Below are 18,652 nucleotides of genomic sequence, written 5' to 3'. Positions count from 1 at the left end.
TTTTTCAACAAACATATTCATAATTTGACTTTCTTAGTTGGCAGAATCGGATATCAGGGGCATATTTCTTACACAAACGTGAGCATTTCCCAGCATGTGACAGGAGTAGAAATTTTAAGCTAGAGGAAGTCGTTATATAAATGCAGGTATCAGTTTATATATAAACCTGTAAGAGGCCTGTCTTGTCTGCCTTCCTGTAGGTGTGGGGCTGTCCCTCTGGATGAGGTGGATGGGGAAGCTGAAGGGGAAGCCAGCCTGGCTCCTGAAAGCTGTATATTTGCATTTCTTAATCTCACTTTTTTGCATCCTGAAATTCCCCTTCCATCTAGTGCTCTCTGGAAGGCAGTAAAATTGAAAGGGCACTGAATCAATTTAAGTCATCTTGCTGTGGCTCTGCCATTCATATGAAGTAGCAGGGCACTTAATCACAGTAACTCTGAGATTGCGTCCTGCGGCTGTCTGCAACTGGGTTTCAAAGCAATTTGTTAGCCACATAGATATCCACCCACTCTGATAATGCTTTGTCCCACTTCTCTCGTCAAGACTTGTTCGAGTCTTTGCAAGTTAAAGGGCTAATCCATGAAGCTAATTCAATACGGGACACTGAAAGTCGGCTGTAGGCTTCTGTGTTTTTTAATAAATGTCTCATTAATATTACTATGTTACCCCAGTGAGGGGTAATTTAGACATTGTCGTAGGCCACTGAGGGAGAGAATTGAGAGCAGAGGAGTCTTTCTAAAGTCCACTCAGATGTACCATTTTGGATACAATCCACACCTTACTCTGAAGAAGGCCCTGTGGCTAAAAGTGCACAGAAGACTCTGGTAGAAGGAGCTTATGTTTAAAACACGGTCTCCTTTTCTGCTTTTGGCAGTTTGTAGCTGGGCAAGCTGCTTGAGGATGAGCAAGGCTTGGACTGAGCCAGTTGATGGAGCCTCTGTATTCCATTCCCCTTCCTACCATGATTGCTCAGCTGTAGTGGCTCTGTCCATGCAGGGCCGTGGGGACGGGTGGATGGAGAGTGCAGCAAGGGTGAATCTTGCAAGAAATCTTGGAGGACTGGAGAGCAGAAACCAGTAGCATCTGGCTCCTGGGAGTCCACCTTGCACTGTTCCCTCGTGGGAACCAGTGAGCCAGCCCCCTTCAGTGTTCGGTCCAATTTGAGCTGGGTTTCTCCTAGTTGCAGCACACAGGGTCTTCCCTGACATGCTACCCAAGCAGCCAGTCAAGCCCTATCCTCAACTATGTGGCATAAAGAGAGTGAAAAAACTGGGGACCTTGAGAAAGGATAGCACTTTCTCTTCTCATCATTTTTGCAGCCTCTGCAGATACCAGGCATCTTCGTACCCACAAACCCAACTTCATAACATTTTCCTGTATTATCCTGAGTTTGCCTTATTTGTTTAGAACCTAGGATCCTTTCCAATGAGGAGAATGGATGGCATGGTGTCCATCCCTGTGTCACAATTTCTAGTACCATCTGTACATCACACACATGAAATAAAATAGGGATTTACAATGCTTGGTGCTCTGAAGAGATGGAAAGGGTCTGCTATTGAGGCGTGAAATATAAAGAGTTAATTCATCGGCACACTCGCTGGAAGACAACAGCCAGCCTGTTTGGATACGATGCCAGGGCACCTCTGTTTACTATGGGCCTTGGTCTCCTCGGCCAGATTAGAGGACTTACCTCTCTCTGGCTCCCTGTCTAGGCTGGACAGATGTTTTCCACACCGTGCCTCGTGCATGCTCCCCAGGCTGTAAAAGTCCCTGAGCGAAGGAAGAAGCCCCCACAGATCAAAGTCTTAAATAACAATATTATTTTATGTAGGGGAGGAGATGAGTTCCTTCATTTAAAAAAAACCACACTCACACACAGTAGGTCCTGGGGCATGCCGGAGGAGAAGGACGCCAGAAACAGGGGGGTCTTGGAGATGGTGCTGATGATGGCACCTGACACTATGCTAATGTTGCTTCCCGCGCCTTCATGGCTGCGATGAGGTTCTACTTGGTGCCACACGTAAAATACAAGCATATCTCACTCATGTGACGCTGTTTTGCTACTGTTTCCAAAATTAGGAAGTTAGCCTGGGAATAAATTTGAAGGCATTATGAATGCTTTTGCATAACTTCTTCCTGGAATTGCCATCCTTTCGAGGTTGTGTATTCAGAAACAATGAGAACATTTTTAGGATGCCTGTGGCACCCAGACAGCCGAGTTCCCCGGTATAATTATAATAACCGAGAGATGAGAGCTGGCTCCCACATCCAGCCACGAATGCAAAGCAGCACAACCACACAGGGTCAAGGTCCCAAAGAAGTGAATTTGGAAATTGAGATCATAAGTCAACAACAGCTGGTGTTCCTGCACAGGCTTCCTTTTGGATGGAGTGAACCTTCCCATAGTTATCTTCCCGTAGCACTTTTCTCTATGACCTGGCTGGTCAGTTAAGCCCCACGGCACCTGAGCGAGGGCATTGACTGTTGCTGGAACCACACTGGGTCCTCTGCTGTCCCCTGGTTGTTCATAGTTGTTGGCATTGGAAGGGTCTCGCAGAGTTCCTAAGACACTCTCACCCTCATAATTTTATCTGATCCTCGTAAAACTCAATGAGGTAAGAGCACATTTATTATCATTCCAGTTTTATGGATGAGGGACACTGCAATTCTGAAAAGTTAAGGCATCACTGACACACCTGTCAAAAACCTGAAGCCAGAACCCGAAATCAGGATTTTAAGATCAAAATCCCCATGGCGTTCCGACTCTGGGTTGACAGGCAGTGGAGTGTGGAAGGTGGATGGGAGCCGCTGCCTGAGCACGTTGAGGCTGGGACCTGTTTGTGTTTGTGGTGGGTGTGGTTATTTCTACTCCTGTTGGGTTGGCGATGCAGTCAACCATGCATTCATTCCTTCTTGCTGGCCTAGGAATCAGGTCACAAACAATGGGTTCCACCTTAAGAAGTCACTCATCTGGACCCCACCTGCCGCATAAAATGCCTCTCCCTCCTGACCTCTTCATTCACTTTACTTTCTCTTACCCCAGTTTTTTTGCTCAACATCCCACCAAATTCCACCAGTTTCTGCACACCCTCCCACATTCTAGTCATGAGTATTCTGACTTTGACTCCTGCCTGTGTGGTTGTCAACCCCCTCGATCCGGTTGCAGCTCACCTGCAGGCAGGCAGACCCTACCCTTTAATCCTCCTGCCACACACAGATGGGATGGCAGTGTTGTCAGCATACAGCAGCATGGAAGGGGGGGCAAATCTTGTGTTAACAAATAGGAAATAGCACTAATTTGGTTTTCTGTCAAGTTTAAGAGGCTTAAATCAGTCTTATCCCATAAACAAACATGCATTGAGCCACAAAAGGCACAAGAGCCCGTGCTTATACAAGAATATGTTTTTTCTCTATTTATTTAAAAATGTTTCAAGGGGAACTAAACAGAAAACACAGTGTGCATACGGTTGCTCATGGTAATAGAAAAAGAACACTATTACAAATTTACAGTCATTGGAGTGTCTTCTCACCCCTTTTAATTACTTCTGAAATTCTACAGCAGAATTAATTTCTAAATCTTTGACATTATTACGATGAAGCGCACATAAAAGCATTATATAATAAGGGAGTATTCATAATGTGAGTTTCTTCCAAGCAGTCAATTTACCAACAAAGTTGAGTTGTTTATGTGGCAGAAACAGGAGGGAAAGAGAATGAGCAAAACAGAACACTTGTGGATGGGAAGGTAGGATACAGCAGCTTTTGTCTCAGCAACTGCAAATATGTTGGTCTGGAAATTTGGAGAGCATCTTAATCCAGAAACCTTGGCCAGCAAAAGAACCTCTTATTCACTAACCCTAAAATCCAGTAGCACAGACGGCAATTCATCTGGCATCAGCGCACAGAGAGCTAAAGCATGCAGTCTCATAGCTTCTCACCTGAAATGGAAAATGTGCCTCAGTAAGAGCAAATTTTAATTATGTTTGTCTCTAATGAAGCTAAAATGCAGGGAAATTGCCATTCCATGCACAAACGTTGCTTCTTTCTCTGGGTTTCCGTTAGCTTTCACAACAGTTGTAAGAGACCAGGTGTCTCTCTAAACGGCTGCCTGCAAGACAGCGGGGCTCTCTCTCTCCTCATTGCTGGTAACCCCAGTGCCTGGCACCGTAACTGAGTATTCTGTGAACAGGCACACAGAAACAAATCAATGAATAGCAGACTCTTCGTGTGGAAAGTCCATCTTCTCCACAGAGGTGTGTATTGAACAGCTGAGCCGGTGCAAACGGTGGTGCAGGGACCAGGGGTAAGATGGGTGGAAAGAGCTGCAGAGGAGGTGGGATCGGTTTGTGCACTGTGTGAAAAGGAGCCACGAAGCAGGCGCCAGGAGTGGAAATGACCCATAGGCGTGCCCTAGTGGGGCCACAGGGACCCCAGAGGTGCCCGCATAGGCTATCTGGGACTTGGCGAGGAGATGTGATCTTGCCCTGTGGGCAGATGTTGGAGTGTGGCTTGTGGAGGCTGGCCCAAGGAGGCTCAGTCCCCTCTGGGGAGTAGAGAAACACAGTAAGAGTTTACCATCTGGTGGAATTTGGTGCCTGTCACCTGTCAGAACTCACGTCAGGTTGTAGCTACACGCAGATGTGGTTTTGGCAGGTTGGGGGCTGGCCTGAGCCTCTGCATTTCTCACACGCTCCTGGGTGAGGCTGGTGCTGCTGGTGCAGCTCTCGTGGAGGAGCCAGGCTCTGAGACATGGTGGGGGCCCAGCGCAGTCTGCAGCCTCACTGGGCCTGTGGCCGGGCAGGCAGAGCAGGCAGGTAAAACAGGTGAACCCTGTTCATCAGCCTGCCCCGAATCGGTGCAGCCAGGTTTCAGCAGTCACTGATTCATGTGTCATCTTCATGGAGGTGGTGGATACTGAATGCTGGAGCTAAGTGCACAGGAGGGTTTTCTCCCTGGAAAGTCCCCAACCAGACAGAACAGGGACACTGAGCTGAGGTCTCTGGTCAGTTGGCCACAGCCAGCATCCCTGAGCAGGCTCGGCCTCTTTCTTACTGAGCTTTCATCTTTTATCCCTTCAAGTGGTTCAGCGCCATTGAAGAGAGAGTTATTCGTTTTTCTTTTCTTTCTTTTTTCTTTTTTACATTTTATTTTTGTTATTGGAGTATAGTTGCTTTACAATATTGTGTTAGTTTATACTGTACAGCAAAGCGAGTCAGCTATATGTATACATACATCCCCTCTTTTTTGGATTTCCTTCTCACTTAGGTCACCACAGAATATTGAGTAGAGTTCCCTGTGCTATACAATAGATTCTCATTAGTTGTCTATTTTATACATAGTATCAATAGTGTATATATGTCAATCCCAATCTCTCAACTCATCCCACCACCACCCCTTTTTCCCTTGGTATCCGTATGTTTGTTCTCTACATCTGTATCTCTATTTCTGCTTTGTAAATAAGATGGTCTATACCAATTTTTCCAGATTCCACATATATGCATTAACATACAATATTTGTTTTTCTCTTTCTTTTAAAAATATTTTTTTTTGGTGGGAGTTATTTGCACAGCCTCCTCAGTTTGGAAATTCTGGGAATGATCTTATTTTTTTCAGATTCCACACATCTTCTCAATTTAATACATCTGTTACAATACAATCTAATTGCTCTAATCATGGCAGCAATGACAAATAATAACAGTAAGGAAACTTGGTGAAATACAGCATATCAGAGGTTACCAACTGCTTTTACTCAAACTTTCTCTTTTAATCTTCATATCACTCTAGGAGGATTTAGCATTTGTTCCATTCCACATTCCAGGACAAAGTCCAAGCCAAACATGGCATTTTCTGAGAATCTTGCATTTCTCATCCCATGGACCAAATAAGTAGGCTGACATTTTAAAATATGTTTAGCCCCAAACTGGCTTAGTTGCACAATAAATGAAAATGCTCTGTGCAGGGTTCTGGCAACTGGGAAACTTCTTAGCTACAGGCACAGGGAGGCAAGGCTGGAAGGAAGCGATGCATCCACAGCCCATCATCATCCCTCCAGATGGTGGTTTGGAAATGACTTTGGTGTGTCTGATGAGGCTGACTGACCACACGGGGGCGGGGGGTCCTCTGTCCGCTGGGGCTCGATGAAGCTGCCCCAGTGGGGACTTGGGTCTGGATCTGAACTAGTCGACAGAGCTCTCTGGGCTCCCCTTCAACACATCCTACAGATGTGCCTTCATGAGCTGCAGCCCCTGCTCTGTGTTCACATGATCCTGATGTCAGTCTGGGCACAAGTGGTCTCTTCTTGCTGTTTCCCCTTCTCTTGGTGCCCTGTATTTGCCCGGAATGTCATTATGCTTTAGTAAGATAAGCCTTGGGCCCTCCTGGCTCCGTGGGAGAGTTGCCCTAATCACCTCTGACTGCCAGCTGCCAACTGCTCTTCTGACCTGGTGAAAAGACAGGTTACTTGAGTTCTTTGTGGACCATTCTTTGCAAGGACCAGGTAGTATGGCCAGGATAGGGATCAACTTCTTACGATGTCTACCCCTGTGATACCCAATGGTCACACATGACTGTGTAAATTTAAACTAAAAAAAAATAGAAATCAAAGTAGGTAAAATTCGGTTGCTCTGCTGCATTAGTGGTATTCCACGTTAATTGCGTTAGTACTTGAAATTCTTTTTTGATTCATTAAACATACCTTTAATCTGTGAAGCTGATTGCAGTTTGCTGTGAGCCTAGCTGCTTTTACCTGGTTGGAATTCTGGTTACCTCTTCTAGTTGGGGGATGGAAAAATAAAGCAACACAGTTTTCTTATCCCCTTTACTCGAAAAGTACAAAAAGCAGCAGGCAAGATATTGGTTGTTTTCTTTTGTTTGTTTGTTTTTTGTTTTTGCGGTATGCGGGCCTCTCCCAGTCGTGGCCTCTCCCATTGCGCAGCACAGGCTCCTGACGCACAGGCTCAGCGGCCATGGCTCACGGCCCCAGCCGCTCCACAGCACGTGGGATCCTCCCGGACTGGGGCACAAACTCGTGTCCCCTGCATCAGCAGGCGGACGCTCAACCACTGCGCCACCAGGGAAGCCCAGTTGTTTCCTTTTTAAAGATCAAAATCCCTGTAAAAGGAATATGCACAATAAAATGTTTAAATCCCATTTTGATTAGTTTGTCAGGCAACTAAATAGAAAAATTATTGTGGTGAGTTAGGTTTAAAATAGAGCAACCTCTCATGCAGTTACACAGATCAGATTAGAAGGCTGTTAACTTTATAATTTTAGTCTAGTTAGAGATTGTAAATGAAGTTTACAGTGTGTAAGTTGACTAAAGCCCCATGTCTAAAACCCCAAGTAGGGATGGAAAAAAAAAAGTACAGCACTAGTGCTGTATGGCCACAGGTGGCCGTGGCTCTTGTGCGGGATAGCACAGATAGTTGCGCTGGGTTGAAAGTGTGAGGCAGCCCAACAGAAGTCAGACAGAGTTCATGAAACTTGACAAGACATACAGAACGTGACTATTTGGAGACAGTATCCAGGAAATTTGCAGGATCAATGAAACATCAAGGTGGAGGTCCACATGTCATGGGTGCTCAGAATCAGGGAATCAGAAGGACAGGAGGGCCCCCTGAGCAGTGGTTCCTACAGCTTCCTCTCCCTGTGGCTCCGGCCCAGGTCTCCCCTACAGCCCAGGATGGCTGTCCTCTGCCCAGAGGCCTTCTCGGTTTCACCAGGTCCTCAATAATGTTTGGCCAGAGTTCTTTTCTGCTGTTGTCAGACGGCAGAGCCATGGTCTCATAGGTTGGATGGCTCACAGGAAACCCAAGTTTCCAAGGAAGATTAAAGAAAAAAAAAGAAAAATATGAGTGAGTAATGAAGGAGAGCCAGCCCTACTAGGTCTACAGGAAATAAAATCCTTTGGTACTGGTAGAAGAGTAAATACTTTAATTATTGGAAAAGATTAGCTATCCCAGAAACAAATACTAATAATAGAGAGAAACTTAGTGGTAACAGAGAAGGTAATTAATTCAATAAATGATGTTGAAAAATGTGTAGACTTAGTTGGGAGAAAATCAGTGAAGATCCTTAATTCATACCATAATAAAAATAAATTGAAGAAGAATTTAATGGAATATGTAGAAGGCTAAAACACTAAAAATAACAATTTTTTAAAATTGAGGGGACTTCCCTGGTGGCACAATGGTTAGGAATCCATCTGCCAATGCAGGGGACACGGGTTCGAGCGCTGGTCCGGGAGGATCCCACATGCCGCGGAGCAACTAAGGCCATGCGCCACAACTACTGAGCCTGCACTCTAGAGCCTGCAACCACAACTACTGAGCCCACGTGCCACAGCTACTGAAGCCCGTGCGTCTAGAGCCCGTGCTGTGCAACAAGAGAAGCCACTGCAATGAGAAGCCCGCACACCGCAACGAAGAGTAGCCCCCCGCTCGCCGCAACTAGAGAAAGCCCGTGCGCAGCAAGGAAGACCCAACACAGCCAAAAATAAATAAATAAATTTATTTTTTTTTAAATTGAGGAACATTTAATTATGTCAAAAAGAAAAAGGGACTTTCTAAAAAGACAATCAATGGCAGACAATTATAAGCAGGATACAAATAGGTTCAGAGACTATTCAGGATCCGCAACAGTATCACAAAAGTGCTGACCTTCTCCTATGGACATTGCTTTCGTGAGTTCTGGTCCTGGCTTGTCCTACAGCCTTTGCAGCCCAGCCCCACAGCACTACTGGCTGACAAGACAGAGTCCACGTGCCATCCTGGGCTCCCACACAGTTGGATAAAGCAAAAAGCTTCAGAGAGCCTAACAGCATTCATTGTTAAATAACTAAAGGTATATAAGAAACTAGGGAACTGTGTGCCACAAGGATTACAGGTAGATCGTTTCCAACAGGAAAATGACCAAAGGGTTACTCACAGAACAAGAAAAGTAGAGACTGAAAAGCAAAGGGAAAATTCCTCAACCTCTCTAGTAACGAGAAGAAATTCATATTCTTAAAACTGAGCTATCACTTTTTGCCTGACAAATTTACAACCTTTTTTCTTTTCTTTCTTTCTTGTAATAAAACCCTCATTTCTGCTAGAATTTCTGGTAGATGATCTCATTCACTCCTGGTCAGAGTCTGTATTGGTACAGAATTCCCAGAAAGAGTATCTCAGTTTATAACATTGAAACTTAACATTATCTGTGCCCCTTGAACTGGTAACTCAATTCCTAGGAATATATCTTCATATAGAATATGATTTATCTATAAAGATCTATGTGCAGTGAGGTTCTCTCTGGTTATGCTGAACTGTTAACATCAGAAATGGTCAAGACTCAGATCATGACTAAATAATTTAGGTACATTATTAAGATAAAGTATTACGTAGTCACTAAAAGTAATAGTTTTAAAGAATTTTAAATTATTTGGAAATGTTAAGTGAACAAAGCAGGATATCACATTGCATAGGCAGCCTGTTCACCATGATACATGTAAAGTGCTTATTTGACTGTACGAAGAGGATGGTTTACTCACATTGTCATAGCAACGAAGAAGGGTACACACCCCACCCCCAAAATAACGATGGTTGTGCTACTAAGTTTGGCCAGCACAGATGAGTTGTGTTTCCTCCTATGTATTTTGTCCATGTTTTCCAGCTTTTTTCAAAGCACCATTAATCATTTCTATCAAAAACGTCAATACAGAGATTTTTTTAAAAGAGGTTTCAATAATGAATTGGCTCACACCTATGGCAGTCCTCTCAGTCTCATCCTGTCCCTCCGTAAGAGTGTGAGAGAGAACAGAGAGGCCTGGAGTGGTACAATCGCCACTGAATAGGAAGCAAGCCATAAATCCTGACCTTTGCAGGAGACACGGCCCTCAGAGGGGAGGGGTCTCCTGTGTGGGGTATCTGTGGAGATTTTGATGCAGAGGCAGAGGTCAGTTAGAAAGAGACAAGATGAGTATAATTAATTCAAGATATTAACCCACTCGACAAACCTTCATCAAATGCCTTTTCTGCATTTTAAGTATTGCATCAGATGTCGAGCCTGCTCAGCCATGCATACTTAGTTCAAGAGAAGCCAGGGTGCAGAGGGAGGTTTTGGAAAACCTGGTTTGCTCAGCCAGAGTATTAGCCCAGGACCCAGGGAGCATAATGCATACTCAACTCTTGAACAGTCAGGAAGAGAATGGCGGGCAACATGCCAAAAACAGAACGATTATAGAGTTGGAATCCCAAGTGAGAACCTCATATGTGTCCAGCCCTGTGCTGCAAACTGTGAGAGAAGCAATAAAACCAGACTGCAAACTGCCCCTCATCCAGGAGATCCATATGTGAACACAAACGCAAAAAGTTTAAATGGCAGGACAAGACTGTGTATGGCTTAGAAAGGTCAGTCGCAAGCTCTCAACTGAATGCTCCTTCCTGAAGATTTGGAAAGGAAATACATGTACGCATGTGCTGCTATGGGCTGAGTTGAGTCTCCCCCCAAGTTTATTTGTTGAAGACCTAACCCCCAGGAGCTCAGAATGTGACTGTATCTGGAGATGGGGTCTTTAAAGAGGAGATTAAGTTAAAATAGGGTCAGGGGGGTGGGCCCTTTAGGACTGGTGTCCTTATAAGAGGAGAGCAGATGAGGACACAGACAGACAGAGAGAGAGGACCACATGAGGACACAGGGAGGAGACGGCGACTGCACACCCAGGAGAGAGGCCTCAGAGGAACCAGCCCTGCCCACACAGTGATCTCAGCTTCCAGCCTCCAGAACTTGGAGGAAATAGGTTTTTGTTGTTTGACTCCTCTAGTCTGGGGCACTTCAGTATGGCCGCTTGTCGTTTAGCACTGCTCTTAGAACAGAGGTTCAACTCTGATTGCACAAACTCTGTCTCTTGCCTTTTGGGCCATCATTGTCAATAAGACAGCTTTGACATCTGAGTTAACCCTTGACCCAGAAGTGTGTGGTTTTCCTGTTTAATTTGTGTATGAGCTTAGTGTCTATTTTTTGTGTCAAAAACAGAAGGGCTTGGGCATAGCAGTTTGATGATTCTCATCTCTCTCCATGGTCCATTTCAGATTCCACACCAGTGAATCTAAGGGACTGAGCCCAGGTCAGAGCACTATGGTCTCTGTGTTCTTTCCATGGCTGGTAGGCCCTGGTGGGACCTCTTGACCAGCTCTCTCTATAAGAGTCTGGCCATTTACTAGCAAACAGACTACAATGTGTCAGAGGACGTGCGTGTCCTCCGACTTGAGTTTCAAAATGCTGTGTCAAGGAGACAGCAGAGAACATCGTTTTTCCTCAGATTCTTAAAGGATTGGTGGCCCCCAAACACTTAAAAACTACCAGGAAGCTTTGTGCATATCTATGGAATGTGAAATACTTCAGCTCTACCGTCTACTGTGTTGTTTTTTTTTCCCTACTTGGACCCCATCTCCTGGTGCCTCGGAAGGTGGAGGTGGAAGAAATGAATGGCATCGACTGTGTGCCTAGTTTGGGATTTCCAAGTAAATGAAAATGTCCTAGGAAATAGTCAGTGTGGGTTAAACCTCTGGTCCTCCAACATCTGCATCTGTATCTGACTTAAAACTTTTGTAGGAAGGAAACGGGGGGGAACCTCCACAGCTTTTCCTCTGTTGAAATCTCCCCTTTGATCAGCAAGTGTGACTCACTGATTCCAGCTCTGACACAGATGCCTCAAAGGAAGGCCGACTGACAAGAAGCAGGGTGACTACTTTCTTTAAGTATATTCCAGAAAGTTCTGGCCAGTTTGGGAAAATTGCAGTGCCGTTAGGTCATAACTGTAGAACATAGATCTGACTGAAGCTGAGAGCAAGGAAATGAGGGGAAGCAGTGGCGGGTAGGCTGCCGTGGAACCCGGGTTACCCATTCCGGGGAGCCAGCGTGCCCTGCCTGGTTATAAATTCTCTGCAGCTTTTCACTAAGAGCTCACACCAGTCTTTGAGAGAAACAGGGCCCTGATCTGACCTCCTCATTGATTGAGAAGGTCAGGAATTGAGGTGCAGGAATCCAGGTGCTGCCAAATTCACGGCTCGACATTCTGAGTGATGCACTGGGTTCACAGTAACGGGAAGATGGGCATTTTAAGTAACAGGGAGAGTAAAATGCTTACTCATGGGCCTGGCATTAACTGATCATGCCTCAAGGGTTTTATAATTCAAGAATAATTTGGTTGCTAAAAAGAAAACATCCCATTTTTTATGTTAGCTGTCCAAACCCAAGTCTGTTTCTTTTCTTTCCAAAGAGAAAATAATGCTCAAAAGTGATACAGTTTCTCTTAAAATATGGTGTTGTTTAATCAGGTCCACTTCCATGAAGACCCAATGATCTAATCAACAAACATTTATTGAGCAACTGGATGAACACACACAAAAACCATATCATTGATGTAAAACAATAATGGATGTGAAAAGCAATGCCCTTGTTTTGGTATTACTGTGGATAATCATCATAATAACAAAATTGTATTTGTGACCTTCTTTACGTTTTATACTCCTGTGAGAGAACAGAGTTGCAGACTCACGATCCTGGCCTAAGCTTTAGAACATCCAAGAGACATGAGGACCACACAGGTCATAGACCTCAGAATCAGGGCCAGATGCCCATCCAGTGAGTGTGCGCCATCTTAGGAACACACGTATGACAACGACAAACACATCAAAACAAAAACTGCCTGTGCAGGAGCTGCTGCCACTGCTGCACTTTCGGGACTGGAGGTTCCTGGGTTCTGTCCCTGCCTTACCACTTACCAGCTGAGAGTTCTTCGGAAACTGACTGTCCTTTTCACGCCTCAGTTTCCTCATCTCTGATGGGGCAAATAATAATATATCTCAGGGGTGCTGAAAGGATTTTATGAGTCAGCATATGTGAAGGGCTGTGTTGTACCTGGAATCTAGCAAGCCTTCAATTTTAGGGAATATGTAGAAATAGAGTTTGCTGCAGCCTTGGGGACAAATAGCCAGGGATAAGGAATATTGGTGGGGGAAGAAACCCGGAGGTGTGTGGAGCACAAGGAAATCACTAATTGAGGAAACTGCACTAAAATTGCGTATTTAAGAGGCTGTTTCTGGAAACCAAAGTGTCTGGTAAGTTTTGTATCTAGCAAAATGCTAGGATACAAGATGATTATAATTCTTACCTTAGAATAGCCCCAGAAAAGAGGGCTATTCTATAACAGAATAGCTTTACCTTAAGAATAGCCCACCTAACCGGTGGGAGGACCAGATACATTTTTAGATCTAATATATCTATTAGAATATGCCTATTCTTAGGCATGACAGATACAGTAGAAATGTTGGAAATAGTGGATGTAGTTGGAAAGTCTTCTTGGAAGAGGTAAAATTTTAATGAGGTCTTGAGATATAGATAAAATATTGTGAAAAAAAGTAATTTGAAAAAGGGTAAGATCAGAAATTAGAATACTGTATTTAGGCAGTACTGGGAATTAAATTATAGAAATACCTAAGAAGTGGTAATCCCAAAATTGAGGATTAAGTTAAACACTCCAGTATTGGAAATACAATGTTCAAAATATTGTACTGAATCGACATGGAAGCATAAAGTTTTAAAGGATTTAAAATTTTTCCCCAGGTTCTGTTTTGGTCCTAGCCACTATATTCCTGACATAAATTTGACGCTTCTCTCTTTGACTAAGAAAAGTGGAAGATTTTTAACCAAGAGAATTCAGTCCTGATGTTCCAAATTGCCAATTTGAAATGATCTTGGTCATAGCTTGAAAAGCATATTAAGTTACAGAGACTCAATTACACACAGATTAAGGTTAGGAGTTCTAGACTCAAAATATTGTTATTGTTTTTATTGTTATTGCTCCATTTTTTTGGAGCTATACATGTCTTATATTTTATTTCCTTTCTGGGAATGCTTTTAGTTCTGAGGATTTCTGTGTTTTCAGCAAAAGTCAATTCATTTATTCTTATAACTATCTCTGGAGGGTCTTGAAAGAACAAGAAAATCTGCATTATCCTAACTGGTGGTTATAAAGTTATATTTAATAGACTTTATTTTTTAGAGCAATTTTAGGTTCACAACAAAATTGAGAGGAAGGTACAGAGATTTCTTGTATACCCTGTGTCTCCATTCATGCACAGCCTCCCCACCATCAATATCCCCCACCAGATGGTGCATCTGTTACAATTGATGAACCTACATGGACACATCATCCTCACCCAGAGTCCACAGTTTACATCAGGGTTCACTCTTGATGTTGTCATTCTATGCGTTTGGACAAATGTATAATGACATGTATCCACCATTATAGTATTATATAGAGCACATAAGGATCTATTTTTAACCTTACACACTTCATGTCTGAATCAAGTTATCCTCACTATATGATTTATACATTGTCTCCAGGAGCTTTCGATATATAAAGAAAGAGAAAGGGAATATACAAATAGGCATAAGGTGTGTAGTGGCTAGATATGTGAATTTTTTTTCTTTTTTTTTTTTTTTAAAGAAGATGTTGGGGGTAGGAGTTTATTAATTAATTTATTTATGTTTGCTGTGTTGGGTCTTCGTTTCTGTGCGAGGGCTTTCTCTAGTTGTGGCAAGCGGGGGCCACTCTTCATCATGGTGTGCGGGCCTCTCACTATTGCGGCCTCCCTTGTTGTGGAGTACAGGCTCCAGATGCGCAGGCTCATTACTTGTGGCTCATGGGCTTGCTCCGCGGCATGTGGGATCCTCCCAGACCAGGGCTCGAACCCGTGTCCCCTGCATTGGCAGGCAGATTCTCAACCACTGCACCACCAGGGAAGCCCCTAGATATGTGAATTTTAACATAACAGTTAAACCCCATGATATAATTGAATTCACTTTCTCATCTGTAAAATGGGGACAATAATACCTTCTTATTTACTCCCAGGGCTACAATGAGGATTGAAAACCAACATATGAAGGACATTTGGAACTAGGCCCTACGGATGATCAGAAGGCTACAGTGCTAGCAGTTATTGTCAAAGGGGAGTTAAGAGAACAAAACAGCACTTACTGATTTATATTTTCATTTGACAAAAATTTCATGAGTGATTACACATTAGGAACCATATTAAAGGACTGGAATTAAAAAATAAATGAATGCCTAAGAACTTCATTGTTTATTGTGGTAAAGTGACATATAAATGTCATTACATGTTATAAATATATATCTATTATAAATGTTCATTCGAGTGTAAGGTGCAAGGCAATTAATGAAGTACCTTCAAAATGCTCTAAATGTACAGAGAAAGAATTCATTCTTAACTCACATGAAAGTAAATTTGTGTCCCTCTAGAGGAATGATTATTTAATCATGTTCCATATTGAATTCAGTATCAGAAACACCCATATAGAAATTGTCTTAGTCCTTTTGGGCTGCTGTAACAAAGTACCACAGACTGGGTGGCTTATAAGCAACCAGAATTATTTCTCACTGTCTGAGGCTGGAAGTCCAAGATCAAGGTGCCAGATTTGGTGTCTAGTCAGAACCCGATTCCTGGTTCATAGATGGTGTCTTCTCACTGTGTCCTCACATAGCAGAAGGGGCAGGGGAGCTCTCTGAGATCTCTTTAATAAGGACACTAATCCCATCATGGGGGCTCCACGTCATGACCTCATCACCTCCCAGAAGACCCACCTCCTAACACTATCACCTTGGAGGTTAGGTTTCAACATGGGAATTTGAGAGGGGCACAGGCATTCAGCCTGTAGCAGAAAGGTACTAAGTAAGAGTTAAGGTGGGCTATCCTGGGCTTCTGAAGCAGAGGTAAGACAGAGACACCTGGAACTGGATTCTGACCATTCCTCGGGAGGAGAGGGTGGCCTGGCTGTCTTGGAGTCTGTTCACAATTAGGTGGAGTTCCTGAAGCAGCATGTGGACAGGTGTGTGAGGCCTGCATGAATGTGGCATAAGCGTGTGAGGGGGTGAAGATCCAACAAACCCTGACTTCCTGGTTCCTACAGATCCACAGCCCACCTGTTAAGAGTGTCTTCACCAAACCCATTTTTACTAGATTTGTGCTCTGCCCTTACCATGGTCTGACCTTTGAGGTTACAGTGAGCTAAGAGGGAGTGCTGTTCTTGAAAAGTGGGTCCAAACACAAAGATCTAAAAAGATCAGCATGAGGGCTTCCCTGGTGGCGCAGTGGTTGAGAGTCCACCTGCCGATGCAGGGGACATGGGTTCGTGCCCCGGTCCGGGAAGATCCCACATGCCGCAGAGCGGCTGGGCCCGTGAGCCATGGCCACTGAGCCTGGGCGTCCGGAGCCTGTGCTCCGCAATGGGAGAGGCCACAACAGTGAGAGGCCCGCGTACTGCAAAAAAAAAAAAAAAAAAAAGGAGCAGCATGAGACCAATTAAAATGCAGCCTCTGGGCCCCTTGGGAGAGCCCAGGGCTTCTACAAACAGAGCTTATACCTGGGGCCTGTGCCGGGGGCCCATGCCTGCTATTGAGGAGCATAGGGCTACTTCAGGGGCTTTAAAGAGCTGCCTAGAGCAAATATTCTGGAGGTGACCATGGCCTATTCCAAATTCTTTGCACTCTCTCTGGGTGCCCATACTTGGAACGATAGCCATCTTTAGAGCAGTCCCCGGTGGCTATTTCAGAGTTTGTCAGTGGGTGAGGCTTTTAGGATCTAGGATTAATAGTGCCATGCTCTAAACAAGAGCTTTCCCATATTTTTCACATCAAAGCAGTGAGGGGAAACGTAACAGCGAGCCCCTGGGATAATTGGGTGCTGCTGCTCCCAAGCAGACGTTCAGTGCCTGGGGTATCAGCACCTGCACAGCTGAGACCGACCCACCAAGGCCAGCTCGCCTGGCTGCGTGGATTCAATCTCAGTAGCTGACCCACAGAGCTTTGATCATCTTCCCTACGCTCTCTTAATTTATCCTACCGTGTTTCATTTTAAGGATTTTTACAAGTCTTCTTAGACCAATTTTGAAAGAAAAACCAATATGTAAATTAAAAAATAAAATAGTCACAAACTAAATTCACTTGTAAATATGAAGAGATATGTACAAAATGTGTCTAGAACAAATAGGGTAGAGAATCCTACTTTCCCTCCAATTTTCCCATTTCTGGATCCTCGGTAATGTGGAAGAGAAAAGCATCAGCAGATTCAGTTTAGCCCCTTTTGGCTTAGTGGTTTTCTCTCCCCTCTTCCTTTTTTTTATTAGTGGAGAAATGCCCCAGCAGAAACTGTCATCTGGTTAGACTGTGAGAACTTGAACCACTGAGGTGGCACCACGCGTTGATGAGCTTCCAGCAGGCCAAGGAGCTCCAGAAGGGCTAGTGCAGCTTCTGGCAGCAGCAGACATCAATGGACCCGTGAGACTGAGGCCCTGCTGCGGTGAGTTTGCTTGTTTGGTTTTCAGTGGATCCTATCTTCTGATCAGAAGGGGTCACTGAACTAGGAAGGAATGACAGAATTGCTTTCTTTTCTACATTTTGCTGTGTGTCGCATCGCAGCTGGGTGCTACTGTCCCTCCTATGGGCTGTTTGTATTTGGGCAACTCAGTGAAGTAAATACTACTAGGTTCAAGTCTTTGTCGCTCTGAGTCTCACCTCTCCCAAACCTCAAACAATTAAGATTCCTGCCATGGGCTCCTGCAGAGGTTAGGTTTGGATTTCAATAACGTAGAAACAACACTTTTCGTGGTTGTTTTGGTCAGTCCGTTATTTTAGGAATTCTACTCCACTTTAGTGTGAAGTAGAGGTTGTTACTTACTGAGCTTGAGATGTTCGTTTTCCTTAAGGTGGAGCACAAATGGAGGATATGTTTTTTCTTTATTTGTGATTCTTTGTTTTGACTACATAATGCAAATATAACTGAGTATAAGAGTTAGAGATTAATTCATGTGACTGGGTGATTTGTGGGTCTTCATTACTCCTCATGTGAGTAGTTTCACTCACTAAATTTATGGAATATCCAGCAGGGCCAGGCTGATGATAGGTAAAAGGATGCAAGAAAGAATGAAACACAGGCCTGCCCTGGGTGAGGTCGTGGCTTAAAGGGAATACACAGACCAAATCACTTCAGTTGATTTCCAGTAAATTATGTGATTAGAGTCCTGCTCTGATACATTAGTCAAAATGGTTAGTATTGTGTAGACTTAGCTGTTTCCTCTATTTTTTGAATTTCTGAATGTGTGAAGTTCTGAATGAAGCACAAAAGATGAACAGGAGGAAGTTGATCAAGAGGATCAGAGAGAGTGGTGGGCTCATGTGGGGGGCGTGTACAACGTACACACAGAAGGAAGCTGGTGGCACAGACAACCACACGCCACCTCCAGGAACAGCAAAAGACAGAGTTTTTACTTTCGATTGTGTGGTTAATAAGTCTTCAGACTTAAAAAGAAAGTAAACATTTTGCAGCTTTAATTTATAAGGCTGCATATTAAAATTTCAGAACATCCCACCACAATAAATGTGACTGTTGGGCTAGGTGGATTTGTCTGAGTCTTTGCAAAGGGAAGCTAGGCTCTGCAAAGTATAACTCACTTATAACTGGACCATATCCAGTTGGAGAAACATTCGAATGGGTACATTTTGAGAGCTCCTTAGGCATGGCCATTGGTGTTATCTCATCCTTGACCAGTGATATACATATGTCTTTTTTTTTTTTTTTTTTTTTTGAGCTACGCA

The 18,652-nt window shown here is 44.0% G+C and overlaps 1 long non-coding RNA gene across 1 annotated transcript in view; it reads left to right on the top strand.

Moving 5' to 3' along the window:
- Positions 1 to 18,652, top strand: part of LOC307182586 — a 326,414-nt gene that overhangs the window by 168,672 nt on the left and 139,090 nt on the right. The window contains exon 2 of the long non-coding RNA XR_013827209.1: positions 17,185 to 17,357. This is a non-coding gene — a long non-coding RNA (uncharacterized lncRNA). The remainder of the gene's footprint in view (positions 1 to 17,184; positions 17,358 to 18,652) is intronic.

The sequence above is a fragment of the Stenella coeruleoalba genome (genome assembly GCF_951394435.1).
Source record: "Stenella coeruleoalba genome assembly, chromosome: 2".
NCBI lineage: Eukaryota > Metazoa > Chordata > Mammalia > Artiodactyla > Delphinidae > Stenella > Stenella coeruleoalba.
The sequence above is the reverse complement of the archived record's forward strand: the minus strand, read 5'-3'. Positions and strand labels throughout refer to the sequence as shown.